Source organism: Rhodamnia argentea, chromosome 8 (genome assembly GCF_020921035.1).
Source record: "Rhodamnia argentea isolate NSW1041297 chromosome 8, ASM2092103v1, whole genome shotgun sequence".
Lineage (NCBI taxonomy): Eukaryota > Viridiplantae > Streptophyta > Magnoliopsida > Myrtales > Myrtaceae > Rhodamnia > Rhodamnia argentea.
Genome location: NC_063157.1, coordinates 12,668,246 through 12,683,560, shown reverse-complemented (window position 1 = coordinate 12,683,560; position 15,315 = coordinate 12,668,246). Strand labels below are relative to the sequence as shown.

General features: G+C 40.9%; 1 long non-coding RNA gene across 1 annotated transcript; it reads left to right on the top strand.

Annotated features, from left to right (window-relative positions):
* The first annotated feature begins 5,894 nt into the window (after positions 1 to 5,894).
* LOC125316209 lies at positions 5,895 to 14,008 on the top strand. The gene is made up of 3 exons (XR_007199514.1): positions 5,895 to 5,905; positions 6,788 to 6,790; positions 13,868 to 14,008. It is a non-coding gene; the product is annotated as an uncharacterized LOC125316209 (long non-coding RNA).
* Positions 14,009 to 15,315: the final 1,307 nt, after the last annotated feature.

Genomic DNA, 15,315 nt, shown 5'->3' with positions numbered 1-15,315 from the left:
GACATTAAGGTCTACCTGCAGACTAGAGAGTTCCCCGAAGGAAGTGAAGCGGCTGACAAGAAGTATCCGATGAAACTGTCTTCGAAGTTTTTCCTCGGTGGCGATACGTTGTACAATAGGTCATATGACTCCGTTCTCCTAAGGTGCGCGACGCCAAAGAAGCCAATCGGTTGACGAGTGAAATCCATGAGAGTGAATGTGGCCCCCATTTGAATGGCCACCTGCTAAGTAAGAAGATCCCGAGATTGAGATATTATTGGCTCACCCTAAGAGCCAATTGTATTTAGCATGTTCGTTCCTGCCATCAATGTCGGGTCTATGAAGATAGAATCACTGCTCCTCTCAATGAGTTGCACCCGATGTATGAGGCGTGGCCTTTCTCAATGTGGGAGATCGACGTCATAGGGCCAATTAATCCCAAAGCTTCAAACGGACATCGTTTTATACTTGTGGCAATTGACTACTTCTCAAAGTGGATGGAAGCGAGTTCATACACCAATGTCACAGCCAAGAACGTGGCCGGGTTTTTGCGTCGAGATATATTTGCTTGATATAGAGCACCGGAGGATATAATCACTAATAATGGTTCGAACCTCAACAATAAGGTGGTTGGCGAGGTTCTTGGTGAGTTTCGCATTCGGCACTTTAATTCTTCGCCTTACCGCCCATAGATGAATGGTGCGAAGGAAGCGACAAAAAAAAATATCAAGAAGATTCTATCCAAGACAGCAGAGAATTATCATGATTGGCATGAGAGGCTTCCTTATACACCGATGGCATACCGGACGTCGATCCGTACTTCAACCGGGGCAACTCCTTTCTCGTTGGTATACGATATGGAAGTGGTGCTACCGGTAGAAATAGAGATTCCATCACCGAGGATTCATCACGAGTTAAAACTATTAGAAGTAGAGTGGATTCAGCGAGGGCATGAACAGTTGAATATGATCGAGGAGAAAAGACTGCGGGCCATCCATTACGGTTAGTGTTATCATAAACGTATGGCAAAGTCGTTCGATTGTAAAGTTCATCCCCGACATTTTGAGATCGGTGTACTAGTGCTGGAGAAGAGATTGGCATTTATGCTACACCTTGGAGGCAAGTTCACACCAAACTATGAAGTGCCATATGTGATCATGAAAGTCCTCCCTCGTGGCGTTTTGATTTTAGGCGAGATGGACAACCGGATCTGGTTGAATTATGTAAATGCCGATATGGTGAAGAAGTATTTCCCGTGAATAAAATCGGAGGCTCTGATAGCCGTTTCCTATGCGGATCCGAGTCACTCCAATTGTTAGCATCGTGCATATTCATGCATGCATGTACATCATACTTGTGTTGCATGGAAAGCCGTGCCAAATGATTAGATTAACTCAATCTGGAGCGCCTTAGGTAAATGAAACCCGCAAATGACCGATGCCCAAGGCTGCATAGAAAGCCGGGCCCCGCCTCAATGGGATCGCTTAAATAAAAGCGAAACCCTACATGATGCCAACGGTGCCACAACCTAGTGGTTGGGGAATGAATGTGGTGCGGACGCGACCGAGGTTCGAACCCTAGGGATGGCACCCTAGTGAGCCCCATTGTAAAAATGGGGGGCTCCTTTGTAAATAAAAATATAAATAAATAAATAAAACTTTTTGCACCTCTTTTATTTTTTGCAAGAGGAGGGGAGCATTTCGCCCGGAACGAAATCGGGACGAGTGGGTCGGCGAAGAACTGCGTCGCTATTTATCTTAAGAAGTGCCCCTACCACATCGATTACTACAATAATGCACCAAGCTCTTTTGATAACTTCCAGGAATGGGACAGTTCGTAAAATCCCAAGACACTCTGTAAGCACGGATCCTCGGAAGAGTGGACACAAAGGGTCAATTGGTCTTTGCAGCCCGGGTAAGTATCCCTTTCCTAAAATTGCTATAAAGAGCATAACTGTTCAAATGTTTCATCCCCGGTCAAGTCATAACAATTGTTACATCCATAAAGCATTGTTAAAACATCTCATTCCCGGTCATATTGGAGTAAACAAACTTGTTTGCCAAAAAAAAAGGAAAAGCATCCACGTTCACTAAACTAGTGTATCCATTCATGCATACATGCATCTTGCATTGAAGTCTCCTGCAAGTTCATTTGGTTAGATGATTTTGCTAAATGAAACGGAGGTATTGAGTGTGTCGAGTGAAAGTGCTTAAGATGAGTGGCAAACCCTAAACACACCCCCGATACACTCTGACATTGAGTGAAATGATAACAAGATTCGTATCTTAGGATTGAAGATTCATTCGCAATGTGTACAAGGGTCGAGGTGACGAAAGGCGCTTTCTTCTTTTCCCCATATACAATATATCCCTTGCTAGACACTTTGAACCCGAGTAAAGAGAATTTCAAAATACCCCTATCAAAAACCACCCCACACCGGGGCAAATGTAGGAGATCGTAGTTGGAAATGAATCGGAGAAAAGGTAAGAAAGATTTAATTGCCTTCACTTGCGTTAACCTTTGTGTGGTAACTTAGGTGAATCTTTATGGAGGCTCGAAGCATCCCAAAATGAAGAAGAGCATTTCTTTCTCTACCTAAACACCGAATACCGTTTGCTAGCCAAGTTGAGCCCGAAATCATTTATTTCTAAACCGGAGTGGTGATCATCTCCCCAAATTGGGGCAAGACGAATGATTTACCAAAAAATCGATGTCACCGTGGAATGTCTTGAGAGTCCAGAGAGCTCGTGACAAAGGCAAAGAAAAGAAAAAAAAAAGGAAATGAACAATAAAGGGGCTAAAAAAGCAAAGTGCTTAGTAAAAGCAAGGCAAAAGCCCATAGAGGAAAAATCCAAATGCAGAAAAGCATTGAGCTTAACTCAAACAGAAACAAATGCAGAAAATAGAGAAAAAAATTTTCTTGCCAGGCAAAAACAGGCAGCTCATTGGACTCTCGAGGCAAGGTGTGATCCCCAGAGTCGGTTGCTTTCCCCAAATAGAGCGAGATTGGTAAAGACACCAAGATGGCCACTAACTCATAAACCCCCATTAAAAAAAAAGCCTTATAAGCCTTCCCAAACCAACATTGCAACCCATTCGAAGACTCTTCCTATTGGGATGTTTCGAGTTGACATGAAGACTTTACAAAGAAGCTACCGCTCGAAGGAGTAGAGCCAATCATTTCTTGTCTTATCTTTCGGGTTCTTAACTTGTAAACCCGGCGAAGATAACAACTTTACATATTTCCCCAGTGTGGCCTCAAAGCGGGAGAAACCCATTGTGTAAGCCCATGACTAAGCTAACATTATGGTCCCTAAAAGACCTTTCAGATTGATCAACAATGTATGCATTGCGAATATGTCAGAAACCTTAGACTCGAGAAGAGTACGAGGTCTCGAGAGTATTTATCACGGAACCCTCAAGTGAACGATCGGGATCAAGAAATATTCACCGGGAAGAGTGTGTGAAAAGCCCTTTCAGATTGAAGGTCTTAGCGTGGCATACTCAATAAACCCTTTTCATTAAGCGAAATTGTTGTTTTCATTAATCGAAGTTTTCACCCAAAAAAAATAAAAAAAAATCATTTTCGGGAACAACGGTTCTCCCATCAATTAATTTTCCCCATGGAGTCTAATGGTCGGGGATGTCATCTAACCGAGTGAGAAGCTTTTGGTTTCGCGTTGTGCCAAGTAGCTTCCCCAAGAAGTAGACTTAGCTTTATCTGCCCATGCATTTAATGCCATCTACGAATCATTCCGAAATTGTTTTGAAAGTCCTAAGTTGCGTAGGAACCCGGCTTGAGCGAGTCGGTTATCGATGGCAAATTTCAAGTTGTGAATGAACATATCACGGATGTTCATTGCCGTTAGTATTTGTTTGAGCTAATCTTGTTTGGATAGGTTAAGCGAGCTTTAGAGTCCCTAAACCGATTCCACAATAAGTTTTCTTAGTCTAGGGAGCCTAATTGCCCGGAATAGATCTGACACCAAGCGCTTACCAAGAGCCAAGTCACGCGAGTGTCATTCACGAGTGGCGAGTTCGTTGATGATATTTCCACTTCATTCAACAAGTTTCGATCGACATGCAAGTGCTAGGGTCGAGAGCTTGTCCCATGCAATCCAAAGAATGTACTCCAGAGGCCAAGGTATAGGTTCAATCCCGGAATAGCACTCTCTCCCCATTGAAGTTATTATTTGTTGGATCTAACCTTTTTTGGATAGATAATGTGAACTTTAGCTTCCTAAAGCCCATTCCATAAATAGGTTCCTCATTTTGGTGAGCATAATATAATGCTCAACCCATTTCCCTTCTTTTCAATAGCCTTTTCATGGGTCAAAGACCGTGAACCGAGACTTTTTCAAAATCACATTTTCATGGGTCAAAGATCATGAATTGTGATTTTTCAATCGCCTTTTCATGGGTCAAAGACTATGAACTGGGACCTTTTCAAAATTGCTTTTTCATGGGTCAAAAATCATGAATTGTGACTTTTTAGTAGCCTTTTCGTGGGTCAAAGACCATGAATTGAGTCTTTTCAATAGCATTTTCATGGGTCAAAGAATATGAATTGTGACTTTTCAATAGCCTTTTCATGGGTCTTTTGAACTAAGAATTTTTTCAACATTGACTTTTCATGGGTCAAAGACCGTGAACCGAGACTTTTTCAAAATTACATTTTCATGGGTCAAAAATCATGAATTGTGACTTTTCAATAGCCTTTTCATGGATCAAAGACCTTGAACCGAGTCTTTTCAATATCCTTTTCATGGGTCAAAGATCGTGAACTGTGACTTTTTCAAAATCGCCTTTTCATGGGTCAAAGATCATGAATTGTGACTTTTCAATAGCATTTTCATGGGTCAAAGACCGTAAACCGAGTTTTTCAATAGACTTTTCATGGATCAAAGACCGTGAACTGTGACTTTTTCAAAATCGCCTTTTCATGGATCAAAGATCATGAATTGTAACTTTTCAATAGCCTTTTCATGGGTCAAAGACCATGAACCGAGACTTTTTCAATCGCCTTTTCATAAGTCCGAGATCGTGAATCGTGCCATTTCCCCCAAAGGGTCAAGCCCGTATCGTTTATACAGTCGTCCTAGAGATTTTGTTTATTTCGATTAACCTTGTATGCACAGGTCTTGAGAGGCGTGGAACCCCGGAGCGAGTTCTCCGAGTGAGTCTCCTCATTTTTGGTCTTGATAGTTGCTTTGGCGATTTTCCCAAGCACTGTCAAGTTAGTATTTGGACAAAATTAAGTGTCCTTTCGTCTTGAAATGGAACCTCTTTAAGCTCCCATTCCAAGAGGGGCGATTGTTGACACCTAATTTTGGCGGTCCTATATTTATTTTTACTCTGTAAAAAAGAATATGTCTCATTTATTAAATATGCATTTTTTATTATTTTCTTTTGCAAATAGAAAAGAAAATAAAAATACATAAACCTAAAAAAATTATAAGAAAATGATTAAAAAAGGAATAAAATCTGATCGGGCTAGTCAAGCCCGCTCGGGCGAAGCTTGACCCACATTCTCTCTACTTTTCCCTCGAACAGGGCTGCATATGCGGGCCAACCAGGGCCCTTTCTCATCTCGTAGGCCCATCTCTTTGGGTTTCTTATCTTTACGTAGAAACCCATAAACCCACATACACACACACACTCTCTCTCTCTCTCAATGTTTCCTCTACCAACTCCCTATACACCATCACGTCACTCTCAAGTATACCGTGTACTTCACATGGTCTCCAATTGACCCACATCCCCACCAAGCAGATTTTACTCTTGTCCATGGAAGTATACTTGGGGAACAAGGCAAGAAGAGGATAAAAGAAGGAGGAGTGGGCGGGCTATAGGTTGGGCTGGGGGGTTCGGTTCGACGACCCCAAAAAAATGGAGAGAAAATAGAGAAAAGGGAGAGAAAGTTGGAGTAGAAGGTAAGCGCAGAGAGAGGTCAAAGAGAGTTGTAGTGCAGGGGAGTAGGAACCAGTCTCACCTTGTCCGAAAGAGACCGTCGTCGCTACCACCACCGCCCATCGACTCCCGACCGACGTCCTCCCGCATCAGGTAAGCCCGCCCCTATTTGGCCGGAATAATGAACTAAACTCCATTATCTAGGCTCGCGTGTAATATAGACTTAGTCGCGTGCTTCTTCTCCAACATGTAGCTTCGTTTCGCTGCTGTTTCTAGCTTTCAAATGAGTCATTAGCTCCCTTTCATTCACTATCTATGCGTCCGTTAACTTTCCGAGCTAGCATCGTTGGTTTTTGGTCTCGTACCCCAGCTCATTTAGTTTCTCGGTCGGTCCCTTCCCTTCGACCTTCAACGTGGTGAGATGGAGCGACACTTGAGGGTGGAAGTAGTGAGAAGTTAGTAGGGCCGATCGCTAGCCGTCACGTCCGTTGGGCAGAAAAAGGCCGATGGCTCGTGGGCAAGGCGAGGAAGCGGAGTTAGGTCAGTCCAGTTGAGTTGATGGCATAGGAACGCAAGCGTAGACAGTGCGCAACCCGAACCAGTGGTCACACGTGAGGTGCAGAGACGACCGCAAGCTCGAACCGCCAGCGGCGCGGGCTGCGAGCTCGAACCGATGGCAGTCCAATGTGGAAGCGAACGCAGTTGGACACGAGATGGGCAAAACCAATAGGCTTCCGGGAGGTCTTGTGGGCGTGACCTGGTAGCAACACAAAGAACAAGTCCAAAAGGTGCGGCGCGAAGGTGAGCAAAGCCTAGTAGTGCCAAGAGTACAATGTTATCATTGGGTGTTGCGAGAGAAAAGGTGACACTTGGAAGATAATGAGAAGTAGTGGTGTAGTGGGTAAATCCAATAACGTTGTTCCCCGTAGTAGACGAACAAGCCCGGCGTTTACGGTGAAGAAGTCTCGCGACGGTGCGTTGAACAAACGTCGGTGCTGCGGTGGCAAGGTGAATGAAGGTCGATGGCGTCGAGAGAGTGCTGTTGCCGTGCAGTGTTGCAGAGGATGGGATGTTGCATAAAGAAAACGATGAATAGGAGTAGCATGGCCATTCCACGTTTCTTTTGTGTTGGTCATTATGGGCTTTTCGGACGGGTTGGCCCAAGAAGATTGAAGAGGAGATTAGGCTCCGAGCAGGCTGAGCGAAAAGAAAAAGGGAGCTGGGCTAGGAGAAATTATAAGCCCAATTCGGTTATGACAAAGAAAATTGGGCCTGGTTCTTTTATACCAACCGGGCCCAGCTCAGGTTCTCTCTCTTAGATCGGGTCAAACCTAAAAGACCTGATCCAGGTTCGAGTCCAAGAACCCAACCCGGACCCAGTCCCTTTTAATTAAAAAATATATAACAATATAAAAAATAAAAAAATTGAAAAAAAATTAGAAAATTTCAGAAAATTAGAAAATTGATTTTCATGACCTTTTTACCCCTAATGTGAATTTTCAAGCCTTAAATTGGCGTTGATTGAAGACCGATATCCAATCCGATTCGATACTATTGTAATTCAACATTTGATCAAAGTTGTTTGTTTAAATATCGCCATCATAGATTTGGTCTGCATGTGCTTATTCCAATCTTTTATTTGGCATATTTACCCGATTGAGTGTTTATTACAACACTATCTTTTGAAAAACTGTCTTTTAATCGCTTTTACTATATTGTTAGGTTAAGGATAAATAAGTAATTGCACGAAATGACAGAAAAACTTTATGCATGATCATTTAGTACTTGGCTAGATACCCGATAAGTTTAAAATGATATGTAGAATGTGTGGTCACCTTAGGAAATATCGACTGGTTAGGTATCGAAAGGGCGCTAATTATCTAGTTAGCGTAAACAAATCCTCGAACCTAGAAGCTCTGGTTGCGTAGGAATCGAGATAACACTCCCGTGTCTCGATTGGTTTCTAGCCAACCCCAATAGGTTAGTGGCGACTCTTAGTAGCATTTTAGTTTGCCAATTAGTAAAAAGAAATCCAAAGTCATGTGAGGTAGGATTTGAGAGAGTCAACGCCATTGATCGATGACAATACCTCTAAACCCGCCGGACCCTCGGGAGAGGCCGAAGGCGGGTCGCAACAAGTCCTTAGTTTTGAAGACCCATTGACAACTAATTTCCTTCGCACCATTAGAAAACGAAACCAAATCCCGGACTATGTTAAATTCCATAGAACTCATCTCTTCATTCATGACATTGTACCACACATTGGAATCACCATAACTCATGGCTTGCGAAAATGTTTCAAGATCATCCTTGGCTCCAATATTATAGTCATATTCTTGTAGATACATAACGTAGTCACTAGGAATTCTTGATTTCTTTGTTCTAGTAGGTCTTTTTAATGTTGCATCAACATTCTCTTGAGGAGTGTGTTGTTCAACAATTTCCGGTAATTATTGAACAATTAGATCTACCGGATCAATATCAACAGATTGTAGAGCTTCGGTGATTGATTGTTCAACAGCCGCTTGTAGTGCAAGGGTGTTATGAATAACAATCAATCTAGTACTTGAAGCGAAAGGTCGAGCATCCGAATGATGTTTCTCGGGAATAGTATCCTGAAATCGATCGCTCCCACTAATGAAGTCATTTTCAATAAACTCGAGTTTCTTGATTCCACAAACATAGTGGTATGAGATGGACAATAAAATCTATATTCCTTGGACTTTTTGGCATATCCAACGAAATACACTTAAAGTCCTTGGGCCCGACTCTTTTCTTATGGATTGTAGACTCTCACTTCGGACGGGCGGTTTTCTAACTTTGAATAACTCAACATGTGTCTTTGGGACAACCTTGATCGAAACTCGGTTCAATATGTACACTACTGTCTTAAGAGCTTCAATCCACAAGGAGCTAGGAAGTTTGGAGTTGTTAAGCATACTGCGCACTATGTCCAGCAAGATTCAATTTCTTCTTTCTAACATACCATTTGGTCTAGAGAACCGATCATAGTATATTGGGCAATTATCCCACTATTGAAGAAACTTCACAAACGGATTAGGTGCTTGTCCATCTTCGATGTATCTACCATAGTATTCCCAACCTCTATCTGATCTAACAATCTTAATTTGCTGACCGCATTCTTCGACCTTAAACACCTTAAAGGCATCTAATGCGTCGTGCTTATTATGAAGCAAGTAAATATACATGAAACGTGAATAATCGTCTATGAAGGTGATGAAATATTTCTAACCATATGAGTCCATAGTACTCCTCTTGGCACATTTCTTTAACTTGTTGGTTTGCTTTCCTCTTACGCAATCCATACAAGTATCACAATCGATAAAATACAAAGCACTGAGTACTCAATCAATTACCAATTGCTTAATTCTATCTATGGAGATATGTCCCAATCTCCGGTGCCACAAAATAGAGGAACCTTCATTCACAACACATCATTTTATGTCAATGTTATCATGAACATGCATTGCATTATAAAAGGCATTATCTTGGAAATTAATTCAAAAAAGACCATCAGACAAAATACCATTCCCAACAATTTCAGATTTATATGACAAACTGAAGGTCGAATTTGAAAAGTTAAGGAATAACCAAATGATAGACTTGAAACTAAAATCAAGTTTCTAGAGAAACTAGGTACATAAAAGGTCCTTTTCAAATTCAAAACAAAGCCACTATGGAGGACTAATCTGCATATCCTAATTGCTTCCACATGCGAACGAATCTTGTTTTCTAAATAGATGTGTTGTTCACTTCCCATCGCCTTCCTTTGGCATTGACGGTCCTCGAAGGATTTCTAAAGGTGGATTGTAGATCCAAAGACAATCTACCAAGTGTTGTGACTCACATTAGCCATACTAGATTCATAACAAACACAAGAGATTGGATCACCTTTCTTCTTGAGCCATGCCTTATATTTGATGCAATCCTTCTTTATATGCCCCCCCTTTTTTTACAAAAGAAACATTTGGATTCCTTCTCAATGCCAACTTGGGGCGGTACTTTACATTTTCCCTTACACTTGCCTTGCCCTTTATGCTTTCCTTGTGTTGCCAAAACAACACTCTCCCCCGCTTCCATAAGCAATCTTTCTTCCTCTTGTACACACATGGTCATGAGTACAATAATTGCCCCCATCTCCTTATGTGTGTTATAAGAGATCTTGAAAGGTATATACTGTTGTGGAAGAGAGTTCAGAATGTAGTATACAAGGAAGGATTCGGGTATCTCAACCTCAAGGTTATTGAACCGAGCCACAATATCCCTCATTTTCATAATGTGCTCACACAAACCTCTAACAATGGTGAGCCTCAACGATGAAAACTTTATTATTAAGATCATGGGATGAGCCTTTTTCGAAGACACAATTTGCACATCAATAGTCGCTAGCAAGGCTTTGGCATTATTATGCTGAGCAACTAAACCACGAATACTAGCAGAAAGTTTAGTCCTTATGCACATCACACTAAGGTAGTTGAACCGCTCCCACTATTGATAAAGAGCAACTTTAGCCGAAGTGCTAGTTTATATAGGGGCAGTTGGTTCGTCCTTTCGAATAGCATAATCAATGTCCATGCACCCCAATTAGAAGAGGATTAATTCCTTCCAAACTTTATAGTTTTCACAATTCAAGATGAGAACATCATCTTAAATTCAGAGAAATTCACAGATTGTAAAATTGCATATCATGCATACACACTTATGTCACAAAATTTGAAGTTAATTTACTTAAATCATGTTTTACCCATGCAAAACATGTCATATAATATGAATCAAATAACATCAAGAAATGCATGTGGGCTAAGTTTCTAATTTAAATTAATTCATAATGATTGTATGATGAAACAATCATATTAAATTATTTTTTCCTAATCCTTGTGGGGAAATTAAGAAAAATAATATGGTATTTCAACCTAATTAATCATATTAATATAATGAAAATTCCCGTGAGATAAAATTCATTGTATTAATACATTTAATTACAAGTAAATGTTCATTACTATATGTAATCAAGAGGCTATTAATATATAATTTTTAATCAATTAGAGTTGTTGTTGCTAATCTCTAATTAACTAAAATTATATAGATCACTAGACATTTAATTTCACGCAAAATAATATTGCATATAAGGGCAAAACGGTAAATTCACGTGTCAGGGACATAATTGTAAATTAACTGAATGGGTAAAATCGTAAATATGCTGAAGTGGGCAAAACCATAAATTTCTGGAGCAATCAAGGGATAATTAACGTGGTCACGGACGCTTCTGTAAATTAACCAAGTGGGGGCACTAGTAATTATAACCACCCAAAATCCCACGTGGGTCCCCACGTCTCCCACATTTCCCCACGCAGCAAGCCCCATTCCCCAAAGGCTTTTTTTTCTTTTTTGAACAAAAAAAAACTCCCATGTGGGCGAGTGGATGTGGGCGCATGCCATGCACGCGCTCCATCTTCTTCGCAAGAATAAACCCCTTCTCGCCTACTCGCTCTTTATTCTGCCATTCCCGCCGCAAAAAACGCTATTTGATTCTTCTCCAAGAACCCATCGTGGACCAAAATAATTGATGGGTTTTGCTCAACACGCTGGCGTAACCACATAGGTTCAAGAATTACGAAAACGGTGAAGAAATTTTCTCAAAATTGAGCGAAATTCGCCCGTATGCAAACCCTAACCACCGCGAAAGTTATTGGCTTAATTCGTCTTCAGCAAACAACCAAATGCCTAGATGCCTTAGGGCATTTGTTCCCCATGACAAGGCGACCCTACAAATCTGAAGTCAGGTTGTGACTTGCTGGAATTTTCTTTTCGGCCAAAAAAGCCCCAATTTATAATTTACTCAAAAATTCCCACAAAAATTGCACTTAAAACACGTAATTCATCAAAGCAACGAATCTACTCATACTAAATATAAGTAAGGGGAATTTTCAAAAAAGGGTCCGAAATGCCTTTATTTTCTCAAATAAGAGCTTGGAGTTAACTTTATTTCAAAAAGGGGCCTAAAGTGCCCTCATTATCTCAAATAAGGGCATGAAGTGGATATTATTTCAAATAAGAGACTAAAGTGGCCATATAGTCTCAAAAAAGGGCTTAAGCTCACCTATTGGTGGGGGAATTTCCGTAATTTAATTCTTTTTATTTGTTTTTTCCCTTTTTTCTATTTCCAAAATTTTTTTAAAAAAAGTAAAAGTAAAAAAATATATATATAGAAAGCCGGGCAAGAGGTCAGCTCTCCCGCTTGTGGCCGTCGTCTCAACGCCGGTATGGCGATAGCAAAAGCCGTTGAGGCTCTGGTGACTCCGCCAATCGTAGGCGAGGGCCGGCTAGCCCTCGCCATAACAGGGAGAGGGCCGCGACCCTCTCCTTGGGCAAGGGTCGCCGGCCTTTGCTCGAGTCCGGGGGAGGGTCACAACCCTCTGCCGGACCCGGGTAGTAGTCACCACCGGGGTTGCGACGATCCGGCTGGTCCGTAGAGAGGTCGGCAGTCTCCCCTCTACCGAGGCGAGGGCCCTCGCCTCTAGCCTACTGGGTCGTCAATGCCTCGGCGCCTCCACTCCACCCACAACGGGGTGGCGACCACGAGCGAGAGGCAACCCTTCTCGCCCGGAGACGCTACCTATTTTTTTTTTAACTTTGATTTTTTTTATTTTTAATTTAATTTAATTAAAAATTAGGTTTAAATTTTAAATTGACAAAAAAAAAAAAACCTTTGATCGGTAGGAGTATTTGATCAGCCGGTCGGCCGGGGAGATCAAGCCTTTATTTGAAATAATTATGACTATTACATGCCATTATTTGAGATAATAAGGACACTTGAGACCCTTTTCTAAAATAAGATCAACTTCGGACCCTTATTTGAAAAGCTAAGAACACTTGGGGCCCTTAAATTGAAGTTTCCTATAAGTAATTCTAAAAGATCGAATGTACCGATTATACGCTGTCCAACAAAATTGCATATAATCGGGATCGAATGTGGGAACGTAAAGAATTTGTGCTTACCTCCATCCATTGATAAATCGGAATTCATGGAGCGTTTAACGGTTGACGATAGGTGTCTCTTCCATGTACGTTTTGAATGTATGTTAGAATGAAAACTAAGAGGGTTTGGCTTAGATGATCCTTTTATATTCTCCCTTTCGCACCTATTCGAATAACGTTGTCCATCAAGACGTTATATTAAGTTTTACATGTCATGACTTTTAGGCAAGAATAATTAACACTCAAGTTAATGTAATCAATAAAACGTTAATGAAATAATCAAATGTGAGATCACATCATCCATAATATTATAACATCTAATCCTACTGAAATGTCTTAGACCCTGTTTGGTTCAGCATTTGGCCAAGAGACTTTAAGAAAATGCAAATACCTTTGGGCTAAAGGCCTTTTTCAAAATTACAAGTAATGTTTGGTAAAGTGTATTTTGAAAACACATTTAGAAAGTAACTTTGATGTAAATGTTGTTTGGTGAAAAATGAACTTTGTAAAATATTTTTTCCTTTTGAAAAAAAAGGCGGCAACGGTGGCGGCCGGCAACGATTAGCGACCGGCGACCCGCGGCCAATGGGCGATGGCGGTGGGCGGTGGCGGCAAGCGAAGGTGACAAAAAATTAATTGCATTTTGCAAAAGTCTTTTAGCCCAAAGTACCTCTAAAGGTACTTTGGGCTAAAGGACTTTGGAGTGCATTTGAGATGCAATTGGATATCCTCAAAGTGAGCCAAAAAATGAATCAATCACCATTTACATTTGGCCAAGGGACTTTAGAGCCCCAATGCTCATTTGCAATGCTGAACCAAACAGAGCCTTAGTGTTGGAAATTATAGTATTTTTCATCCTAGTTGAACGGTACTATATAGTTCTTGACGAACAGATTATGGTCCGACACATGCTCCGACACATGCTTGAATCCATGTGACGGATCTGATAATACCTTGGACCATTCAATCATGCCTTTAGGGCATTTGGTCGAATAGATTATGGTCCGACACATGCTTGAACAGGGAAGGCTGAACTTCAGTTCCAACTACAATCAAAACAATGCATAAACATTACCTGATTTATAGAGGTTGACGAAGCTGCGATAGACAGTCGTTGGTGGACAAGAGGTCGTGCGACAGGTAAAGGTGAAAGCTAGTGATCTTGGGGAGTAAAGGTGAAAATTGAAAAAGGAAAGAGCTTTGCCAGAGAGGGACAGTCATTGGTGATGGAACAGGTGGACAGGAGGTCACTCGCTAGCGATTGACAGTCGCCAGTGGACAAGAGGTCGTGCGGTCGAGAGGCAGAACTCTAGAATAGAGAACCGAAACTAGGCAGCTCCTAGGAAAAATAGAACTGGGAACCTATTTTGGTTCATCAGAACTTGGAACCAAACTGGAAGCCGATTATCCGATTCTACTTTGGAACCATGTTCATCCATATATATGGTCATGAATACTCAACTTTAGGCATTGATATTGGGTTGTTTTGTTTCGCTAAAAATAAATCATTTAAAAAATATTTTTGTAAAAATAATCGTTTTTATCACTTACAAAATTGAATGAACGAAAAATATTTTCATGGTCAATAAAAATATTTAGACATAAATTGTCATTGATAATGAAAATATTTCTTATTAACTAATTATTTCAAGCGATATAAACTATTACTTTTAGGAAAGTATTTTTCAAAAAGGATATTTCCAATTGATAGCAGATTAAATTATGTATCATAAAAGATTATGTAGTCAAGATTTGGAGGTTCGGTAAAAAGGGAGTGGAATAATCCAGGAAAGCACAAAAGTAGGTCGATTCGCTGTGCTGGAGTTGAAGGTGGACTCCAAATTCTGATGTATTGCTCTTGGTGCATTAATTCGGTTTGTTTCACATTTTAGCCGATCAACAAGCACAAAATGGTAAAAAACGCTGTGAAATGGAGTGTATTAGTGAAAGAGAGTGAAAAAGGGCCGCCCTATGAAAATGGGAAATTTTCAAAAAAGAACCCCAAGTGCTTTTATTTTCTCAAATAAAGACATAAAATGGACTTTGATTCAAATAAGGACATGAAGTGCCATTATAGTCTCAAAGAAGAGTCTCAAGTGGCTATGATTGTTTCAAATAAGGGTCTGACCTAGCGGTCGACCGGCTAGCCAACTTTTCCAATCGATCAAGGGTATTTTGGTAAAATGTAAATTTAATCTATTTTTTTGTTAAATTAAACTATAACAAAACAACAAGTTAAAAACAACGGAAAAAATTAAGTGAGAGGTCAAACCTCCCATCTGTGGTTGCCGCCCGACAACTGGCAAGGCGGCGGCGATGGCCGTCAAGGTCGCTGGTGCCTCGGCAAGAGCCAGCAACCCCTCTAACTAAAGGCGACAACTTGCTAGCCCTTGCCCGAGTCCGACCGAGGGCCACTATTGCTACATC